Raw genomic sequence first — 15,502 nt, forward strand, 5'->3', positions numbered from 1 at the left:
GCCTTCTGCTGTCCTACTTATGCAATCAATGATTCGATGCTTTCCCAAAAACAGAGGCCCCTCCCCTCCCCACTCACCCCTCCCCACCACCATAAAAACAAGTGTCGGGCCTCGGGCTAAGGGCTTGACCATCCGATCGATCGATTCGATACGATTTTGGGGCCACAGTGGAGCAGCAATCGATGGAGGATCGAAGGAGGATTGTGGCAGCGATCGCTGGAGGATCGTTCGAGTATCGCTTTCCCCCCCCTGGTTTTTTTTTTTCTTTTCTGGAACCCCAATTATTGCAATTTTGGCAACATTTTTTGGAGGGGGGAAGGGTATGTGGGGGGGGGGGGGGGGGTATATTTGCATTAGCCAAAAGCTACAAAAACGTACATTTATTTTAACGATAATTTGGTTTGCCCCCCACCCCCACCTCGCACTCCCCCACGGCCGAGGAGTCTTGCAACATTTTCCCACTTTATGTGCAGCTCCAGCAATTAGCGATTCACGGAATGGGGGGAAGGGGGAGGGGGGAGTAGAAAACCTGCCAAGAAATTCCGTTACGCAATTTTCTTCTGGTTTTCTTTTCTTTCCTAGTCTTAAATCAGAGATAAAGCTCAGAATTTATGAACGTATGAAAGTGCCTGCTAATCATCATCAGGCCTCTCCCTGCCTCTCTCCGTCTCCCCCTGCCTCTCCTCGAGAGATCTCCGATCCGAATGGATGGAATGGAAAGATGAATGGATCATGTGCTAAGTGATCGTCATTATCCCGGGGCCACAAAAGCCACCATCTGGATTGTTTCTGTGTGTGTGACAAGTGCAGATAATTGAGTGCCCCAAGGGGCAGCCAGGCAGGTGGCAGGCAGGAGAGACTCTGTGGAAAAGCTTGAGAAAAGGTAAAGTCAACGATGAGGAAAAAGGCGGTAAAAGATGAGAGATGATAACTACAAAAAAAAAGGAGAAAAAAAGCGGTGGGCAGAACAAGTTTTTCAAATGGCTGTGGAGCATTGGTGGAGCCGCTGTTTTTTTTTTTGCTGTGAAAGTATTACTTTTTGTGTCTATGGAAGGGGCGGGGGGTGATCTGGGGATCATCGATTGAATGGGGGATTCTTCGAAGGGGGATATCCTTCCTCCTGCTGCTGTAGGGTATTCCCCAGTCGTTGGCTCCGCGCTCTGGCAGGGATTGTCGCGCGATGGATTGATGTGGCTTCCACGTGTGTCAGAGAAGGACCACAGCACAGGGGCAGGCCAGAAAACCAGACCACAAGAAAGAGAACACTTAAGCGCACACACACACACACACACGCACACGTGCAAGCAAAAACAAATGCAGGAAAAGCAAAAGAAGAGGGCAACAAATACTGCAAGCTGTCGGCAAATGTTCTGTGGGTGAGTCACCACCCCATCGAAAGCCACGGCAGGCAGTCGAAAACTAGTCATGCTCTCCCTCTCCCCCCTCTCTCCACTTCCCTCCTCCTCCTCGCGGGTTGTCAGTTTTTGCATTCTTGGCAGCAATCTCCACGCCGTGCCTCTCCCTCTCTCTCTAGCGGACACTCTCTCACACTCCAGTCCTCTCCCCTCCCTTCCCCTCCCCACCCTTCTCAGGGTATATTCATTGCAGGGAAAGGTGCCCTGCAAGGGGCGACCTGGTGCCGCACCCCATGCGATGCACATACCCTGGCAACACCCTGAATGAGCACAAAATTGTGGAAACCGCATTGCACTTCAAGAAAAGGGAAGGAGGCAGAAGAAGGAAACAAAATAAAAGCTGAGGAAGGGAGCAGAGCGGGGGGGGCGAGAGAGAGACGAGGTGTCCCTGAAATATATCGATTTCGCATGGCTTATGGACTTTGGGCAGGCCCTCTTCTTCCTCCGCTTCCTCTTTCCCTTCGGTTTTGTTGTTTTCTGTTTTGTTTGTCGCCAGCCAAGAGCTAAGAAGGCATTCACCTCATTTCCTTCCACTGGACACACAGAGACAGACAGAGACGGAGAATGCAAAGAGCGGGACAGCGGCAGAGGCAGCGGCAGAGGCAGAGGCAGCGGCAGCGGCAGAACGGATTGCAAAGAGCCGGCCAGCGGCAGCGGCAGAGGCAGCGGCAGCGGCAGAACGGAATGCGGAGAGCGGGAGAGCGAGCACTGGACAGATCATTGCATAATGTGGGCCTCTCGCTGTCTCTCTGTCGTGTGTGTTCGTGTTTGTTCGTGTTCGTGTGTGTCGGAGCTTATCTGCTGTTTCCTTTTGGGTTAATCGGGAAGAAAAGAAGAGGCTCTGAATGAAAGCTGACCAGATGCCTGCTTATCCCTTCCCTCTCTCCTCTCTCCCCTCTCCCTCCACCCGCTTCGATTGCATTTTAACTTTCTTTTCTTGCATGAACCATTCAATGCCTTATTTCCCTGCTAATTTATGATCGATTCAAGATCTGATCAAGTGCGGATCAAATTACATGACTCCCCCTCCTCCCCCCTCCAAAAACTCCTCCCACCCTTTCCATGTCCTTAACAGTTCAGATCACTATATCTTTTTTTTTTTTAGGAAAAACCTTGTGTAGATCTTCTGGTACAAACTATGGATCATCCACCCGGTCTGAGCACATTTCAGGCGAAAAGCTTTTATCCCTGTCCTTTTCTAACCTTTTTTCAGACCAAAAAAAGTCTCTCCATAAATTATTTACCCCCAAAAGTCTCCCAGAAGTTCTTTTGCTTTTGCTTTTTTGCCTTTTTGCCGTTTGCTGTCGTTGCCTGTCGTTTCGTTGCTTATCTTTTCATATGTTTCTTTAATGAGTTTTGTTGTTCCTTTTTTTTTGTTGTTTTGTCAAACTGTAAATTAATGTCACTGAAAATGGCAGCAAAACCAATTGGAGAGGGGGAGGGGCTCAAGGAGGGGGAGGGACACCTAAAGACTGACGATGGATGGCGGAGGGGAGACACACCAATTTGTGTGGGGGGAGGGGGGTGGCGAAGAGGCGGGAGAGATAAACCGCAAAACAGCGAAACACGAGACCAAAGCAGGAAGGGGGGGATGGGGCATGGGACGGGGTACGGGGGACGGGGGGGGGGGGCTTGCAAAAAACAAAACCGCTTGTTGAACCACTGACAGACTTTAGCGCTCCCGCACCCCCCTCTACACCCCTCTACCCCCCCTCTTCCCACCTTGCCATCCCCTCTTGCCGATCCGTCAATTGTCAACATTTTTCCGTCTTAATAAGTTTTTGGCGCATGTTTTATGCCAAATCTCGAAATAGATGTTTATGTTTTTCTTGTGGGAATGGAAACGGGCATGCAAATGGAGGTTAAGTGGAGGTTTTGTCGAGTTTTCGGAATGGGTTGGGCTTGGGCTGGGTCTGGGTCTGGGTTCCACGCGGAGGGGGGGAGATTTATGGACATGCGAACGGAATTATGGCCAATGATTGGATGATTGAAGGCTCGTCGAGGGGTGTCCAAAGATCGGAATGGAAAGAGCTAGAGACCTGGACAGAACCATTAGATGGAACATCTTTGTCGATAAAAGCAAATAAATCTCTTTCTTGAACAATATCTAGCGCTTCTCTCTATTTCCTTCCCTTCCTTCCGTCGCTCCACATTTCTGCTCCTCCTTCTGTCCCCCTGTTGGGGGCACAAAATTTCAATTTACTTTTCGGCTAAATGGCTTACGACAGGCCTTGAAAGCTGCCCCATTATCCTTCGCCTCTTAGCACTATCGTCGCTCCGGCCATCGTCCGGCAGGCTGCCACAAGATGGACTGCCTCATTTGCTGGATTTATGGACTGCGAATGGAGTGGAGACTTCACTCTCATTGTCCTGCCTCGGGGAGGGGGGTGGGGGGGAGGCAGCAGGCTGCCCCATGCGCCATGCGCCATGAAATATGAATGTCGAACCGAGGGACAGGTGACCGGCCTGCTGCCCCTTGCCATTGGACACTCTATCGCTGCAACATTCGCACGCCTATGCAATTTGTGGCATGCAGCAGCAGCAGCAGCTTTGAAACTTTCACATGGAACAGGCTGCAGGAAAAAGTATAAATAAATCCGCAAGCGCCCAAACACCCACCGCCCACCCCGAAAAAAAAGCAAAAGATAGCGAGAAAAGCGTGAAAATTAAGTCTCCTGCGAACGAAATTCAAATGAAAGTAAAGTGAAGTGAAGAATTGATGGACACCGCGTTACCTTACCCACAAATGTATCCGAGTATCTGAGTATCCGTGCATTTGCGTATCTGTGTATCTGCATGCCCCGCCCACACCCACTGCAGCACACATGACAAAAGAGCTGGCTAACAAATGCTGCTCAGAGCTCTGAGCGGAGCCAAGAGAGGAGGGAGGGGGGGGTGCTGCAGCGCCGCCAATTTAATTTATGAGCCTAAGCGATCTATTCGATGACTATCGCCCGGCGAAGCGTAACGCCCTCGTGTGCGACGGCGGTGGGTCCAAGGCGGCTAACGGTAAACAGGGTCTGTGTCTCTGGCTTCGGCTTCAAATTAGAGATGGGAGCGTGAGGGATGAGGATCAAGTGGGGAAAAGATACACCTTTCAGTAGAGAAATTACTAAAAGATACACTTTTTAGTAGATAAATGGACAAAAGATACACTTCTTTAGTGGAGACATGGACAAAAGATACACTTTTTGTTGAAGAATCCGATAAAAGATACACTTTTACTAGAAAAATGGATAAACTATAACACTTATTAATTGAAACATGGGTAAAAGATACACTTCTGACTGGAGGAATGGCTAACAGATACACTTTTTAGTAAAGAAATGGATAAAAGATAAAATTTTTGTTGGAGAAATGGCTAAAAGATACACATTTTAGGAGAGTAATGGATAAAAGGTACAATTTTGTATAAAATTGAATAAAAGATATAATTTTCAGTGGAGAATTTAGTAAAAGATACACTTTTTACTAGATAAATGCATAAAAACTGCACTTTTTAGTGTGGAAAGGGAGAAAAGATACACTTTTCACTAGGGAAATGACTAAAAGATACACCATTTACCAGAGAAAAGGTTAAAATACAATTTTTGTTAGAGCAACGGCCAAAAGATACAATATTTACTGGAAAGAAGAGTGAAAGATACACTTTTTACCAGAGAAACACGATGAAAAATCCTCAAGTGTGTTGGGAATTCCTTCTAGGATCTTATTATTGGAAAACTTTCAATTTCCTGCCGCATCGTGCAGCACTCGCTCCCATCTCTAGCAACGCCCCTCCCCCGCTCCCCCCCCTGCAGCACATTTATCGAATGCTCAAACAACAGCGATGATTCCCCGATAAGCACACACGCTCCAAGCTCCACGCTCCACACATGAAAGGGAGGAACAATAGAAAGAGAAAAACAAAGCGAAGGAGGGGACGGAAGGAGGAACGAGGAACGAGGCGGTGTGAGAAGAAGGAGGCGATCGGCAGGCACCCGTTTGTTTTTTGAGGGGTGGTGGGAGGTGGACGGATCCTTCGTCTTTCGTTATCCGCCATCCGATTTGCTTAATTGCATAAATTTTTATTTGGCCGATGATCAGTGCATAGCGATATGCAAATCTGGATCTTTGGCGGGGACGACGGGGTGGACGGGGAGGACGAAGAGGAGGAGAAGGAAAAGCCGCAGACCCGCATTAAATCACAGAAAAATCACTGAAAATGGTAGCAGGGAGAGCCTGAGCCCCAGTCAGAGTCTGCCTGCCGTCGACTTTCGCTTGGCTAACAAACGAAAAAAAACAAAAACAAAAATAAATAAAAAGAAAATTCTTCAGTTGACAGCAAAAGCGATCTTTGGGTCCGTTTTTGTGTGTGGGAATTTCGGAAATTTTTGCTTGGACCAAGACCTGGTTTTTCTTTCCTCTGGCGGCGGTGGCGGCTCTCCTCAAAGGTCACTCCAGTCGTCGCGTCGCCTCGCCCCGCGCGGAGGGGGGGGGGGACTTTTACTTTTCTCATTTTCGGTTTCTTTAGCTTTTTTTCAGCACTGATTTGGTTTCTTTTCGCTGGTGTTATTAATTGTTCCTTTCGGGGTAATTACGAGTGCAATCCGAGGAGCGGAGTGAGTGCATTTCTGTGTAAACAGTCGTCTGGGATATATGAGTGCGAGTGCGAGTACTCCATGGGTGGATTCCATTCCCTGCGAGAGGGAGGCGTTTTTCTAGAGCTAGAGGGGAGAGGGATTTGGCCAGAAAATGGGGGAGGATGGGAGAGGTGTCTATATCCTTCTATTTGCTGATTTCTTACTATATTTGTATCCATCAAACTATGGATATACCGTCCATCCGTTCAGCTATGTTCCCAAACTTCCATCTAACTGGCAGTCGATCTATCTGTGTATCTATCTATCTGCGTATTCATATTAGTATCAGTCTAATAGCTTTCGCGCGTCATGCGGCAGCGCCCCTCAGTCGGTTGGGAGGGAGGGGTATTGCCTGGAATCCGCGCGAGTCTGGGATTTGAGTATCTATCTTTCCATCTCTCTATCTGTATATCTATCTATCTGTATATCTATCTATTTGTATATTTATCTATCTGCAGATCTATCTATTCATCTATCTATCTATCTACCTAAATTTCCTTCCCAAATCTTCTTTCCACTCCAATCTTTTGCAGAAAAATCCCCATGAGAACAAAACTTAGGTAATTTTTTTTCGTTTCCCAAGGATTTTCCAAGTTTCTCTTGTTTTCCCATACCAAAAAAAAAAAAAAAAACTATCTTAAGCAGAGATTTCTCTCCCATGGCCTCCCCATATATGGTGGCAGATATTTCTGCATCTATCCGAAAGATACATTTGCCTGCAAATATTTTGGGCACATCAAAGATGGGATTATTCTTGGTTCAGTGTCAAGAGTGTGTGTGTGTGTGTTTTGTTAGTCAAGCACTTAATTGAGGTGATTAACTCGTGAGGAATGCTGCCTGCCGCAAGGAAAAGTATCTGCGAGATGCGCAGGCAGTGGCAGTGGCAGTGCCAGCGGCGGGGATTCGTGTGCCAAATCCAGAGATAGGCAAAGCGTTTAGCGGAGTTCTCTGTACAGTGGAGACTCGTCAGAGCGTAGGGAGGGGGATTGGGGCACAAATAATGCCCCCCAAAAGGATCCTTGAAAGGAGAGCTTCCACTGCACATTTGGTATCTTTTTTGTTGCTATTTTTAATTTCAATTTTGTTTGTGTTTTTTTTTTTATCTTTTGCAGCCACAGCACAGTTGTATCTAAGGGTATCTTGGTTTTTCCTGTGACTATCTCTCGTGGAGATGTACAAATGTATCTGCCAGATACGTTTCAAAGGCAAAAAGCATCTGCCGAGTGCCGAGTGCCACCGATCTATAAATAAACCCCCACCAAAGCCAAAGCCATGCCCATTCCCCATTCCCATGCCCATTCCATCATGTGGCATCCACAGATCCACAACATCCAGAAGATACAACAGCTCTATGAATAGATTGAAACAGAAAAACAGAAGAAGAACAGAAACGAAGCGCCTCGAAATGATGGAGAGCATGCATGAAGAATTTTTATTATCAACTCTCGAAGATGGACGAAACGAAACGAAGAAGAAGTTGCCACAATTTAGAGAGGGAGAGGGAGAGAGGGCGTGGTAGGGGCAAGGGGCAAGGGGCTAGGGGAGTACGCACGCTGCTCAACCATCCATCCATCCATCCATCCATCCATCCACCTCCTCCTCCTTTCTGTTTCTCCTCCTCCTCTTCCTTCCATCGTTTAATTGTCCAGAGCCTCTGTGCGCCTTCGTCGTCTTGGGATTTTAATGAACCACAAAGCGATAAGCGAGAAGAAGAAACGATTACGCCAGAAGTGGGGAGAGACCCAAACAGAAGGGTACAAAAGAGAGGGCAAAGAGGGCGAAGAGGGCGCAGAGGGGGGCTGCTATAAATAGTCGGGACATGTAATCGGACCCCCACCCCCCTCTGATCCTCATATTTTCCCCCCGTTTTTACTCCAATTAAAGTTCTCCAAAAGTCAAGTAAAAATCATTTTATTCAATGCCATTTCCCTTTTTCCGACAGTCGGGAATTTCCCTTTTATGGCCGCAGAAGGAGAGGGAGAAAGAGAAAGAAGAGCTTCTCCCTTTTGGGGAATTGAAGAAAATTACAATTATGTGCGAATGGATGGGGGCTTGCGGGTGATGGGGGGTTATCCGAGGGTAGGGCCTTCGGGGGATCAAAGTTTATCGATGGCTTTACGATTTACACCGGTGTTTTTCACCAAAGAGAACGAAAAACAGAAGGATTGTAGAATTGTATGAGGGAAATTTTAAGAATTATCCAGCATTCCTTTCGGATTCTCTGGCCACCCCAGGAAGCGGTTAGCGGTCCCAAAATATTCAAAAATATTCCCCCTAAATGCTACTAAATTTTTCTACTCTCCCCACTAGATACTCCCCAAAATGTTAGTCCCAAATTCCAGTCTTAATGAGCTGGCAGATGGCAGATGTGGCAAAGTGGAGAGAAACTAGAGAATCTTAAGCCGCTTAGTCAACAAACAAGATCCGCCCCACCCCCCACCGACCGGCCACTCCTCCGAAACTCCACTCGGAACCCGGAGAGACGCTGACAAAAAAAAATGCGAAACTATTTATTCGAACAACAAAAAGCGTGTGTTTTGAACCGGTTTCCAAATGAATGTTTAATGTTAATGTTTATGTTATTTTTATACAGATTTCAAGGTTAAATTGAAATGCAAAAAAACAACCAGCACACACACACACACACAGACAGTCCTATAAATGGGGTTCCATGGAAGAGTGGAATCCATAATTTGCCGCCTTTTAATGAGTGGCCTTTTGGCCCCGGCCCCGGCCCCTGCCCCTCCCCCTGCCGCTGACACAGTGGCCAATAGAGATTTTCCTCAACAGATTTGTGGGACATCATTTGTGGGGGCGTACTTTCTCCCCCCCCACCCCACCCCCCATTCGCAGCTGCTGCCACCAGAAAACATGCAACTGTTTGTTGCATGTTTCGTGTGCGTCAAAAGAAGATGAGAGAAACAACAACAACAGACACCGAAAAGAAAAACTCCCGATGCGGAAATGCAGATAAAAAATCAAAAGAGCAAGAGTGGGGGGGGGGAGGGGGTTAGGGGGAGAGAGAAAACCTTTTGGAAAATTAATGAGCTGCAAACAATGCGGACATCGTTAGGCGGGAAAATAAAGATTTTCTTTTGGGAGAAAAAACTAAAACTACAGAAAAATGAAAGAAAAATGAAAGAAAAATCAAATGGAAAGAGGAAAAGAGGGCGGGGAAGGGGGAGGGCGGGGAGTTCAATATTTTGACTGTAAAAAAACAAAAACAAAAAACAGTAATGCTGCGGGGGGAAGGGGACAAGGGGGAAGAAAATTAATTAAAAAATGCACTAATGATTGATTCCGACATCAATCAGATTGAATAATTAGCTGCAATCAAAACAAAGACAAAAAACAGCAACAAAATCAATCAAGAAATCAACGAAAAGCTTAAAAAAAGAGAAACAGATTTCCCCACAACCCAAAAAAAAAAAAAGCAAAAATTTAGAGGCAAAAAAAAATAACTACAAAAACAATGGAAACATCAATTGCAAGGCGGGGGAGGGGCTGCAACACTTTTCGCTTTTCATTTTACACCTTCCAGTAGGTCAGGTGGTGCCTCCTCCCCCCCCAGCCCTTTCTGCCCAATGCCCCCCCACTCCACTCTTTCTGTGTAAAACTGTTTTGTTTTCTTCTTATAAACACAATCAAAAACGGGGTCATATCCCATCTACATAATGGCACACACACACACACACACACACACACACACACAAATGAGAACAAGAACAAGTGTCTAATGGAGTGGAAGCAGAACGGAGTGAAACGGCGGAGAGGAAGGGAGAGAGGAAGTGTTTTTGATAGCTGAAAGAAGAACAGATTGCAGCACTTCGATTTGAGGATTGCAAAATGGCAAGCACTTGATGGAAGAGAGGAAGAGAGCACAAGTGGAAGGGCGATAGCCGAGTGTAGAACTCTCCTCTGTGCAGAGTGGAGAGATCACAGAGGAGGAGTGGGGAAACATTTCCGCAATAAAATGTTGATGAAATCTTCAGAGAGTCTCTATATTGTACGCACACAAATTTTGTGCATTTGTTTATGTGAAAAGTTCTTCATTCGTTTCGTGGAGGAGGAGGCGGAGGGAACGGAGTTACGACATGAAACAGTTAATGGAAAGATCCATCAGCGATAGGAGGAGGAGGAGGAGGAGGAGCAGGAAGAGATGGCGGTTGGGGGATGGTGATCTCATGCTGGCTATTCGAATGTGTTATACGGCAAAGAAGGCACACAAAAGGCAAATTATAACAGTGGGCCAGGCAGTATAACAGTTGCAGGGCCACGGCAGAGTCAGAGGGATGAAAGGAAGAACATCAATAAACACCCCAAAAAATCCCAAAAGGGTGAGTTGTGGCCAGGGAGAGGGGAAGAGACATAGAGAGATAGAGAGAGAGAGAGAGAGAGAGAGAGAGAGAGAGAGAGAGAGAGATTGATAATTGCCATCTTCCAGTTTATCCTTACATCTGCTTTCCCTTTGAAAAAGCTTTCCATCGATAAACCGAAATCATTCGAAAATAATCCAAAGAATACAAAGATTTCTCCCCTTTTTTTTGGAGAATCATTCAAAAGCAGGAAATTCTTCGAGATGATCTGACAAAAGTTTTCCCCTCTTATCCCATGCTCCCATTTATCGCCCCAAAAAGCAGAAAAACGAAAAGAAAAACACACTCCAAGTGATTATTGGAATCGAATTCTGTTTTTCTGACCTTAATTTTCACAAAAAAAAAAAATACAGAAAACAGAAAACAGTTAGGAGGTTCGGTGCTCTTTCATTATTCGTCCATTAATCGAAGTGGAAAAGATTTCAATAATCATTTTAGTAAATGTTCGACTTCCTCTTGGATGATTTTTGATATTTCTATGGGGAGACGCGGGGGGAGCGGGGGGGGGGGGGAGCGCTAAAACTCGTTAATTTTCGTTTCGGTTAGGCAATTTGGCTTTAAACTATGGCCAAAAGATCCGCCCCCACCGCTAATGAGCCATTAACACGCTTATCTTAAAAGCCAAGAAGGAGGCGGCCAAAAGGGAGTACGGGAAGAGGAAGAGAAAGAGCCGTAGAAGAGCGGGTGGGTGTATAAGAGCTGCCTGCGGATTATCCACGCATATGGACATGGATTGGACCCTGGAACGGGGCACAGACCCAGGCGGGTCGGGGGGTGATGCCCCCGGCACGTGAGCGGGGGAGAGAGAGAGAGAAGAAACACTTTGGGGTCGGTGCCGGGGTCGGGTGGCAAGGGAAAATGAAATGCAGCCAAAACGAAAGAGCAAAAGACCGAAAGAGCAAGAGAGCGGCCGCATGAAAAATAATATGAATTTCCTCAATTAGATTTCCCAGGCGCCTGACCCCAAACGAGGCACGGAATGTGGGCAGTAGGTGGAGGGGGAGAGTAGGGGAAGAGGAAATATACGACGAATGCAAATCGCATTAAGACGCGCGCATTTAATCTGCTTCAAGGCATCGCCTTAACCCCGCCCCAAAGGCGCACAGAGAAGTGGGGGCAGAGGGGGCAGAGGGAGGGGGGTGGCTGGGAAATGGGGGAAAACGTTTGTCTGTTGGGGTCAGCAGGTCACTCGCGAGTGGCAGTGGGAGTGGGAGGCACAGTGCGCCATTGGGTGAGAGCAAGTTCCGCATAAACGGGGGAGAAAAATGCATGGAAATCAATAAATAAGATGACTGCAGGGGAGAGCAGCAGCAGAAGCAGAGAGGATGTGGCAGGGTATGTTTTTCAGACGAGGTAAAGGGGATCCTGGCACTCGGCCAGTAGTCACTTCGGCACTTCCTTACCTTCTGCTTAACATATCTTGTGCTCAAGTGTCGCCTGTGGGAATTGGAACGGTACTCCCTCTCTCTCTCTCTCTCTCTCTCCTCAAGTGGAATGCAGTACAAATCCCTAACAGCACTTGAAAGACGGAGAGAAAAACACTCGTTCAAATTCTGTTTATGAAAAGTGTAGAGAGGGGAAGATAAAGTGGAAGGAATGAATGAAGTGGGAGAAAAGCAATAACAAATCCTTTGGGCAATTATGTCACACTCTTTCCAGTCACATGCTTTCTCCCTCTCCCTCTCCCACTCGCACTCGCACTCGCACTGCCAAAGCATCAATAGCGCAACCCACGCATATGCACACACACACGCGAACGCACAGCAAAGAGAGTATGAGAGCGAGCGAAATATTATCGCAGTCGGCGGTCCGTCTCCCACAGCAAATTTATTACGAAATCGCAATCGAAACATAACGGTAGATAGCAAAAGCACACAAATACCAACACGAAATCAAAAGCAAAAGAAATGAAATTGAAATGTAGATGGCAAGGGGGAAAGCACCAGAAAGGGGGGCCGGGCACAGAGCGGCAGAGCGCCAGAGGGAGTGGGAGAATCAAGAAATGTAACGATCTTGCGCACTCCCTCTAACACACACTTGCCGTTGCTTCTGCCGACTGCATCACACATTACTCTCTTGCTCCTGCTGTTGCTCGTGCACTTAAAACCAAAGAAACCAAGAAAGAAGTCAGCAAAAGAAGACAGAGCGAGAGCGAGAGGGAGAGAGAGAGAGAGAGAGAATGGTTAATGCCCAGACAAAGAAGCACAGCACAAAGCGAGCGAATAAGCGTAACTGGTAAAGAAGTCAAGAACACAAGAGTTGCGCCCGCCAGCAACAAACAAAATAGAAGAAAGAACCCCGAAAGGGAGTCTGGGTCGAAGTGTTTGATACCCTATGGAGCGATCGCTGGTACGGCAGGATATGGATATGGGAGTTTCATTGGAAAATCGTGAAAATTAATATACATATGAGATTCGGATTTATATGCCGCAACACCTCTTTTCTGTTAATGCTGATCTTGGTCTTCGCTGCCTTCCCTCCGAGTGGCGAAAATCGTCATAGCGTCCCCCTTAAAGGGTAATCAAAGCAACGCCAAATGCACAAAAGAGGAACAACAGCCAAAGAGGAAACCAAGAACACACACATTGGCAAGAAACATTCTCCTTTTTGGAGAGTTTAGAAAAAGTTCTCTTCTTTTTTGTGCTTCTTTTTTTGCGATCCACCATAAAAGCTTATAGCACTTCTAGCATAATTTATGGACCATTAAAAAACTTACATTTTTCGATCCGACGGCACGCAGGCGCAGCGGGGCTGTTGGGGAGAATTATTCGTATTCCAATTGGAAGTTGTACCCCGGCGGCAAATACAATATTTGCAAATATTTTTTGCTTTTTGCTTCACTTCCACATGCACCAATACACTGACAAAGAAACAGACACAATTTGTCGCCTTCTCACTCACACAAGTGTGCAACGCACTGCAGTCGGCTTCGTTTTTGCTTCTCTTCTTCTTCTGCTGCTTCTTTCGGCTGTGTGTGTGCGTGTGCGTGTGCGAGTGTGCGTTTTCGTTATCTTCGGGGATGGTTTTTCCACTCTTTGAAAAGATATTTATTTGCCAATTATTTGTTGGATTTCATTAACTATTTTCCATCTGCTTTGCTGATTTCGGTGGCACTCTTCTTCCTCTTGCTTTATCTCTATATTCACATGCACTTTTTATTAGCGACGCCAACACTTGCACACACTTATGAACATGTACATGTATACGCGGACCCAGGTAAAATTTGCGTTTGGTTCCATTACTTTTGCTTCAATAACATTGAAACATTTGTTGTATTTCTCTCTCACACACAATTACGTACACATACAAAAAAAAGTGTTTGTTAAATTCGAAAAACATATAACAGGATTCTGTGCGGCACGCGGCGTTCAAGCGCTATCGGCAAAAACGCGCGAAATACATTTAACACGACTTTGGCCGCCTACGGCCTGGCGTTTGGTGGTGGTGCAATATTATTAACTCTTCCGCAGCTGGAAACACATGTGCCATTTAATAATTACAATTTTTGTATGGCCTTTGAGAAACGTGCGCGACGCGAACCTCGCGCAACAAAAATTCAAAAAAATTTACAGTCGGCTAGGGATGTGAGATTGTTGATATACCGATGACAAAAACGAACTTTGCCCTCTAAAGCCCCTCTTTTTAAACAATTCAACGACTTAGGGTAAATGACGGAAAATAATACTGCTTGCAAGTTATTCTTGTAGATCCATCCTATCCTTCTTCTTAACTTAGAAAATAACCACGATATCTTTCATCTAAACTGCGCTAAAATGATTCAATTTTCATTATTTTCAGTAGAATATTGAAACACCCCCTTGGCCTACAATGGGTTAATAATTCTCCGTCAAGGATTGGAAACTTTATTGCTCAATTTTGATGTTCCGTTGAATATTATTAGCTAGATAGAATATTTAGCCATGCCCACATAATTTTATCCAATTAATGAACCTGTGTTCTACTTGACTCTTTTATTTTAAATACTTGCTTTTATTGGATTTTGCCTAAAAAAAGGTTTTAGCGAAAAAGGTAAAAAAAAAAAACAAACGCAAGAGAGAAACGTTGAATAATGCTGGCTTACTAAAAACCTCAGCCTTGCCCACATTGTTTTATCCCATTGATGATACATTTTCTACAAGATTTATTTCGTTAATTTTATATAGAGATACTGTTAAAACGTAACTAATAAATACATTTTCTCAATTTGATATGTTTCAGACGTATTCATGTATTTGATTAGTTTCTTGTATATATATCCTGATCCCGATACCAATTTTAGGTCTCTGAAATACCTTTGAAACAGAGGCTGACTAGTTTCTGCATTCATACGAGCCTGTGATGACAAACATTTCCGAGGTTCTATAACATTCTTTTCCATACAAATTGAATGTTGCTGAAGATATCAGTTTTCATTGGTCGAAAACAAAAATCCTCGACGAGAGGATATCCCACCACGAAAAATAGAGCAAGTCCCAAAAACAGATAGCACGTCACAAAAACCGGCTATCGATACTATCGACTGGGTACGAGATGTGCGCGCCAAATAGATATTGTTGGAAGCCAAATGCGTGACAAGTGACAAAGAAAATTGAATATATTGATGAATTGATGAAAGTTATACCGTAAACTCAACTCAATATTGACGTCAATATATACCAAAGAGTATATAATATACCGTAAATGGTCACCCTGGCCAACACACAGCCGCAAAGTATACTAATCGATAATATCTGCCTCCTCCGCCAGATCGACTAAACATCCAAACTGGAATGGAGGTGCTTAAGAGTAGTGTCATACGAGCATTACCGATCCGCAGGGTAATAGCCGAAAAAAATATCGGTACTTTTGTGCAATAAGCGGAAGTTATCGGCGTTTTATTTTGAAATTTTTGTTAAATGTGATTGTTATCTAAAACAAAAAATAATAAAAACTATGGTTAAACATACGATTTTGCCCTCATCTGTATAGACATGCACATATTAGTGCACATATGGCGCAGCGTGTGCAGCGGATCCCAAGCGGGACGTGCAACCCGAGTAAACGAATCCAATGTAACAAGAAGGAAGATAGAAGGAAGATAGGAAGAAGA

The 15,502-nt window shown here is 45.4% G+C and overlaps 1 protein-coding gene across 2 annotated transcripts in view; it reads right to left on the reverse strand.

The window, feature by feature from the left end:
* The window catches only part of LOC108151110 (nuclear anchorage protein 1), a 139,634-nt gene extending 125,663 nt beyond the window's left edge, over positions 1-13,971 (reverse strand). The window contains exon 1 of one of the 2 annotated variants that reach the window (XM_033386978.1): positions 13,130-13,971. The gene's annotated coding sequence lies outside the window, so the exon portion shown is untranslated. The remainder of the gene's footprint in view (positions 1-13,129) is intronic. The other variant, XM_033386979.1, reaches the window with a different exon arrangement.
* Positions 13,972-15,502: the final 1,531 nt, after the last annotated feature.

The sequence above is a fragment of the Drosophila miranda genome, chromosome XR (assembly GCF_003369915.1).
Source record: "Drosophila miranda strain MSH22 chromosome XR, D.miranda_PacBio2.1, whole genome shotgun sequence".
Taxonomy (NCBI): domain Eukaryota; kingdom Metazoa; phylum Arthropoda; class Insecta; order Diptera; family Drosophilidae; genus Drosophila; species Drosophila miranda.